The sequence below is a fragment of the Humulus lupulus genome, chromosome 4 (genome assembly GCF_963169125.1).
Source record: "Humulus lupulus chromosome 4, drHumLupu1.1, whole genome shotgun sequence".
Taxonomy (NCBI): Eukaryota; Viridiplantae; Streptophyta; class Magnoliopsida; order Rosales; family Cannabaceae; genus Humulus; species Humulus lupulus.
The window spans coordinates 186,041,150-186,047,802 of NC_084796.1; positions in this window are offsets into that span (position 1 = coordinate 186,041,150).

The window sequence follows — 6,653 nt, forward strand, 5'->3', positions numbered from 1 at the left end:
ATAAACATAAGGAAAAATCAAGGAAAAGACATGGATAAAAAAGTAGATATTCAAATTAGGCATAAATTGTCTTGAGGAAAAATAACCTCGCACCGGGCCAACACGACAAATGTTTACAAAATATATATATAAGGTAAACAAAGACAAAAGAAAATTAAGACCCTCCAGGGAGCTCTGATGACGTCACCTCCTCGATCTACTGCTCGCCAGTAGTGGAGGCTTCCCTAGTCTCGGACTGCTCTTGTTGAATCCGAGCCTTGAATTTCTCGAGGTAGGGATCCCACACTTCAGAGGCCAGGAAGGAGAAGTTTCCATCCTGGTTGAAGGCCCAGTAGTGGTACAGCATACTCTCCATGGAGGTTAGCGAGGCCACCTTCTCCTCCTTGGCAGCAGTCTTGACCTCCAATTGCTTGGCTTTAGCCTTCGCAAACTCGGTTTGCAGCGGCCAAGGCGGCCCTTGTAGCCTACTCGCCCTCTTGAGATGCTACAAGAGCATCCTTGGCGTCTAGCTCACCTTGTTGAGCAGTTATAAAGGTAGTCTTGGCGGCAGTCAAGGCTGTCTGAGGAACCTGGAGCTCGACCTGAAGCTCTTTAATCCTGGCCCTCACCCGAGCTATGCTTCGGTGCTGAGCCAAGACCGCCTGCAAAAAGTAAAGAAGCAAGTTAGACATGCGCTGAGATAAAATCAAAAGAGTATGTTCGGCTAAGGAAAGTTGGCTTACCGTAAGGTTCATCCCCTGGGCGGACTCCATGACATTCTTCGGGCTCCTCTCCTTGATCACCCTCAGGTCCTTCAGATTGGCCTTTTAAAAATGTTCCACCGTATGGTTAGCCGTCTCATAAAGAGTCCCCCGAAAGGTATCTGGGATCTTCTCCAGGTCCTCGGCATTGACAGAAATACGTACGGAGGCGGTGGGGACTATAGGCGCTGGGGAATCAGCATGTGCTGCCTGATCCCGAGCAGAGGAAGACGTAAATCGATGAGGGGGCGGAGGCTGACCTCTTTTTTCTTGAGTATTCATGAAATCCTGTTATGTTTATTAGATCTTTTGATTCACTCGTTAAAGTCTCTTAGACTAATGAGGCTAATGAATTTTGTTTAAGAGATTAAATATCATGGATGGCTAGGAACATGAATTACAATATTGGAATCCATGCTCTCCTAACGAACCGAATATTGGTTCCCTTAAAGGTTGATTGTGGAACTGAATAGTTTTTGAGCTTAAATCTACAATTAGATTATAGTTTAATTATTCACTAGTGAATTAATGGTACTTAAGGATCAAGAGGTAATTAGAAGGGTAAAACAGTAATTTTGACCAGCTCTAATTAACGAACCAATAATAGAGGACAGAACTGCATATATTGATTATATCAATGGACTACTAGAGAAAACTCTGTAAATATAATTCTATAAATACTTAGAGTGCAATTCCATATTTATAGTGGAGTAATCATGGAATTAATAAATAATATTATTAAATTAAAGAGTTTAATTAATAATCTGGTTTATTGGAGCTTCGTATTATAGGTCCATGATCCCAAGGTCACTACTGTCCTACACTGTCAAGGGTAAGGATGTCAAAAGAAAGATTTGTTAAGAGAAATGACTAAATTGCAAAGGAATTAATTTTCCACTTCCTCTTGGGGTATCTTAGGACATTGGTTCTTGGAGATATCTTTAGCATGAATAAATTGCAAAGGAATTAATCAAATTAATATAACAGCGACAAGAAGAAACCACAAGTTTGTACAGCCCATCATCATATTTTGCATGACATATTTCAATACCAGATCTTGAGATAATAATCGAATTGTTATTGAAAGAAATATCAAAACCTTGTTCATGAAACATAGAAATAAAAAAGTTCCCAATTAATAATAACATTACTATTCATAAACTAAAAATATTCTAAAACATTAGTTTTCTTGTTATAAATAGAAATCTAAAATCTCTAAAAGAAGAACAGACTAAAAAAATTTAAATTGCTCATAAGAAAATTAAAATTCTAAATAAAACTAATGATGGGTCTTCCGTTTGCTCTTTGATGTTATTGCCTTCCCATTAGAAGTTGACCTTTTTGGAGGAAGAGCCATCATTTCTTCAAGGAACAGAAAAATAATTTTAGAAACATGCATTATAACATTCATAGTGTTAATAAAACATCAATCACATAAATGTAAAAGTAAAGGCAAATTTGAATTTACCTTCTTTGTCCTATTTCACTAACTCCATTATGTCTGGAGATCCAAGATCTTTATGAATTGTATGCCAAAACTCATACGATGTCTTGATGTGTTCGTACTTGTCTTTGTACTCTTTTGGCAGGCTTTTGAGTGTACAAAACCGCCCCATGTGATTAACCTTTAACCATTTGGTATATTCTTCATGCATGTTATAGATATGATCTATAGGTGGCTTTTCAAGTTGTGGTTGACATACAATATAAGAAATCCCAATTTCTCTTAGAATGTACAACATATACAGACGTTCCAAATATGAATTCTTTTGGGATCAAAATCAAAATTTTCTAGAGTATAGTCAATTTTTCAAGAGAGATAATTAGACATCATTGCTTAAATAAATAAATAATATCACAAACTGAATTCAACATATATTATGAATATCTATACGTTTTTGGAATAGTAAATATGATGCATGAATGCAACAAATTTAAATAACACATAAAAAAATAATTATTACTAATTCCGCGATAAATTAATGGACCAGTCTTAGCTTAGGTCAAACTGTTGACGACGTTTTTCATCAACTTAAAATTGAAGAGCACTAAACAATATTTCAGAAAAGAAGAAAAGAACAGTAGAACTTTTACGTGGTTCAACAATTAAAATCTACCTAGTCCATGAGTTAATATTATTGATCTTAATACTCTTTCAAAGCTTTCTCCGAGTAATTCAACAGAGTATTCTCAATACCAATTTGTGCGTCCATACAAATGAAATTACCATGCTATTTATAAGCCTGGTTGGGAGAATATCTTCCCCTAATTCAGGGAAGTTACAACCAATTATTCAAATATGAAATAAATGTAAATAAATACATTAAATACATAACATCTCATGATAATAGAGATTTAATATCACATAACAACAAATCCCTAAGGAATACGGATCTCATAACAATTGTTGTGTGCAAAACGTGTTGCTGACCTCGAACGCAAGGTTAACGCGCTTTCGAGATCGACCAGTAGTTCGAGCGCATTATTCCAGTCAGCCTCCTCCTCAGCTAGTGGTTTCATCAAACTTAATCTTTGGAGACCAATATCTTCGAGCTTACAACTAAGGCTCGAATAACACCCATATGAGTCGGAGAAGATTTTCTCTTTCGAGCTTGAACCTTAAGCTTGAGCCTTTTAAACTTATGCTCGATCGCCAACAAGAACAAGTCAAGAATCATGCATATTTATACAAGTGTTCAGCCACTGCTTGTTATTTTCGAGCTTACGCTTTACGAGCCTACATTTCGAGACTCATTTATTCATCCTCAAAATTTTGGTGTAACACAAACTAATCTCAAATTTATTTTGAGACAATTCTCAAATCCATAAGTGAAAACTTAAAATCAACTATTTTCTCTTTTGACTTACGAACAACCGCTAGTTTGGTCAAGATTAACTAGTCCGCCCGAAAGCCTAGTTAATATTTGTGAGTGTAACCCATTATTTTAGATTAATGACTTAACTCAAGAGTGTGCGTTAGGGTCAGTAAAACTCTAAATACATCATTCAATAATATTCATAAAAGAAGTTAACCTTGAATAATAACACAGTTAGAAACCTTCCTTAGGGAAACGCTAACAAAGCGCCTTTAGGTCCATTCCATGAAGCATCGATGTTAACTAATAATGGAGACCATATGAGTTATTGTTATGACTTCTGCACCCACCCACTATTTTAGAATATGTGTTTTCTCAGAACATCTTATGCTTTTTAATTAATTAAATTAATCAAATTAATTTACCAAATGATATTCTAATAATTAGTAATCTCATTAAGCATTTAAACATTAAATAATATTTATTCTAACTACTAAATAGATCCTTAAACTATCTAGTTAGTAAATGTTCTAATTATTAAGAATATCATTTGTCTATCTAATAAAATTAATTTTCAAATAAGTCTGAAATTAACACCTAAATTCATTTTACTGCTTTGTTCTAGAATAATTATATGATTCATTAAATGCATATAATCAAATAGGACATTCCTAATCAAAACATGTTTCTACTCAATATGAGATGCATGCTTTAATTAGATATTTAGTGGGTAATATCTATGGCATGTTATAATGAATGACAATGTTATTAAACACATTCAAATATTTAAATACAATAAATAAATAAATGTGAGCCGGGTGTTTTGGGTATTTCTAGACAAAAATTACAACACTTGCAATAAATTACAAAATAAAATAAAAAATAAAACCAAGGCTTCATGTAGAATCTCCATCTCCATTTTTTTGGTTCTTCAATTATTTTTATGCCATTAAGCCCAATTTTGAATTATAAATGACTTCAATAATTTTTAAACAATCTTTTAAAAATATTGAACTTGGTTAATTAAAGCCCAACAGGTCATTTAGGTCTATTTTGAACTTGGGCCACTTAATTAAAAATTTAATTAGAATTTTAAAACTCTAATTAACATTATTGGATCAAGCCCACAAATTCAAGGAAACCCTTAACCACCCTAGGGCTCGAGTAAGGAGCCAAGTTATTAGGGTTTGCAATTTGGGGCTTGGCTTGGTAGGGGCGGCTCAAAAGGGGCACCAAAGGAAAGGCACAGCAAGGATGCGACTAGCGTGCATGAGGCAAGGCGTAGGGGCATGGGAGCCAGGGAGCAGGGGCGGCGCAGCAAGGCTCAGGGAGCCAAGTGCTCAAGGGCGCTAGAGCCAGGGTGCGAGAGCTAGACCTAATAAGGCTCAGCAAGCCAGATGTGCAGGGGCACTTGAGAAAAAGCCTAGGGGAGTGACTAGGCACGACAAGGGCACGCGGGTGCGCATGGTGCGCCTGATGCATCTGGGCAGCAAGTGCCGAGAGGGCCTAGGGGCTCGGGATTACACTTTCATGAAAAAATTTAAATGTAGAAAATAAAATTACAGAAAATCATATGCCCATTATGGCTTACAATTTTGTAGATCTAGAAAAAAAATAAAGACAATTCCTAAACTAAAAATACCATATAATTCATGACTCTTAAGAACAAACATTCATAAAAATAAACATCCATTAATTCATCACATAATACAATAATATAAGAATGCATATTATACCCACACAACAATTAATGTATGCAGAGATTAATGATCGCTCTGATACCAATTGTTAGTAATAGGTTTACCATGTGTCCAACCGAAAGGACGAGGTGGTGGGCCCAGAGATTTAAAAAAAAAAAATTATTTGAACAATGTTTAAATAATTGGATCCATTAATATGCAAAACATTAATCATGGAGAAAGGAAAAGACGATAAGGATTTACCAGTTATAGAATAATCAAGAATCTCTGTTATCTTTTAGTACCACCAACGAACATCCAATTCAAAGCAACATTTTGAATACTCAGACCAAGATCTTCCAAGATGTATCTCTGCACATCAAGACGTGTGTGGGCACGTACATTAATGGTGGGAAAATTTCTGATTCACAAGATGTACTCAACTCATGAAAACTTGAAATATTAGGTCTGAGACAGTATTCAGAGATAGAGAAAAAATAATATGATATATTTTCTCTGTGTGTGAAAGACATAGAATTCTCTAGAATCGTATAGAAACTAATTTCTATCAGATAGATTTATAAAATAATTTATTAAATTCAAAATTAAAATTATAAACCAATTATTAAATAAATAAAAGAAATATCCAAGGCCCAGTCTTGGACATAGTCACATTTGCACTATGATTGGGGTGTAGCATATCCCAATTTCAGGGATATGTGTGTTAACCACTTTTATTTAATTATTATTTAATAATCATTTATTCAAACATATTTAAATCTGATAACAAACTTTATTTTATTAATTAATGAATAAATTTCAAATTAATTCAAACCAATTTTGAATCATCTGAATTATCTTTTCACATTATTAAAATAAATAATACTAATTAATTCAAAACTAATTATCTTAATTATTTAAATGTCATTTTCGAAAATCTATATTTTATTTACAAAAAAATTTCAAAAATTATATTAATAAATTTATCAAATTTGAAAATTAATATATTAATTAATTAATTTGTCTCAATTACATATTTGATCCTGAAGAACAAATTTCTTCCAAATATGTCATTTTCCTGATTTTTCCCAATTTCAACTCTTACCTTGAATAGTGTTGATAGAGTCATATTGGGGACCTATGGACCTATAATTTCAAGCTCCAATAAAATTTAGATTATTAATTAAAACCCTTTAATATAATGACCTTAATTTATTAATCTCAATATTATTCCACTACAAATATGAGGCTGCACTCTTGTAATTATAGACATTTATTTATTGAGTACTTTTAAGTATAAAAAGTGTTAATCAATTTAATCACTACATACAATCCAATCCTATATTAATGGTTCATAATTAAAGCAGGAATTAATTATTGTTTAACCTCTTTAATTATATCTTGTTTCCTTTAGTACC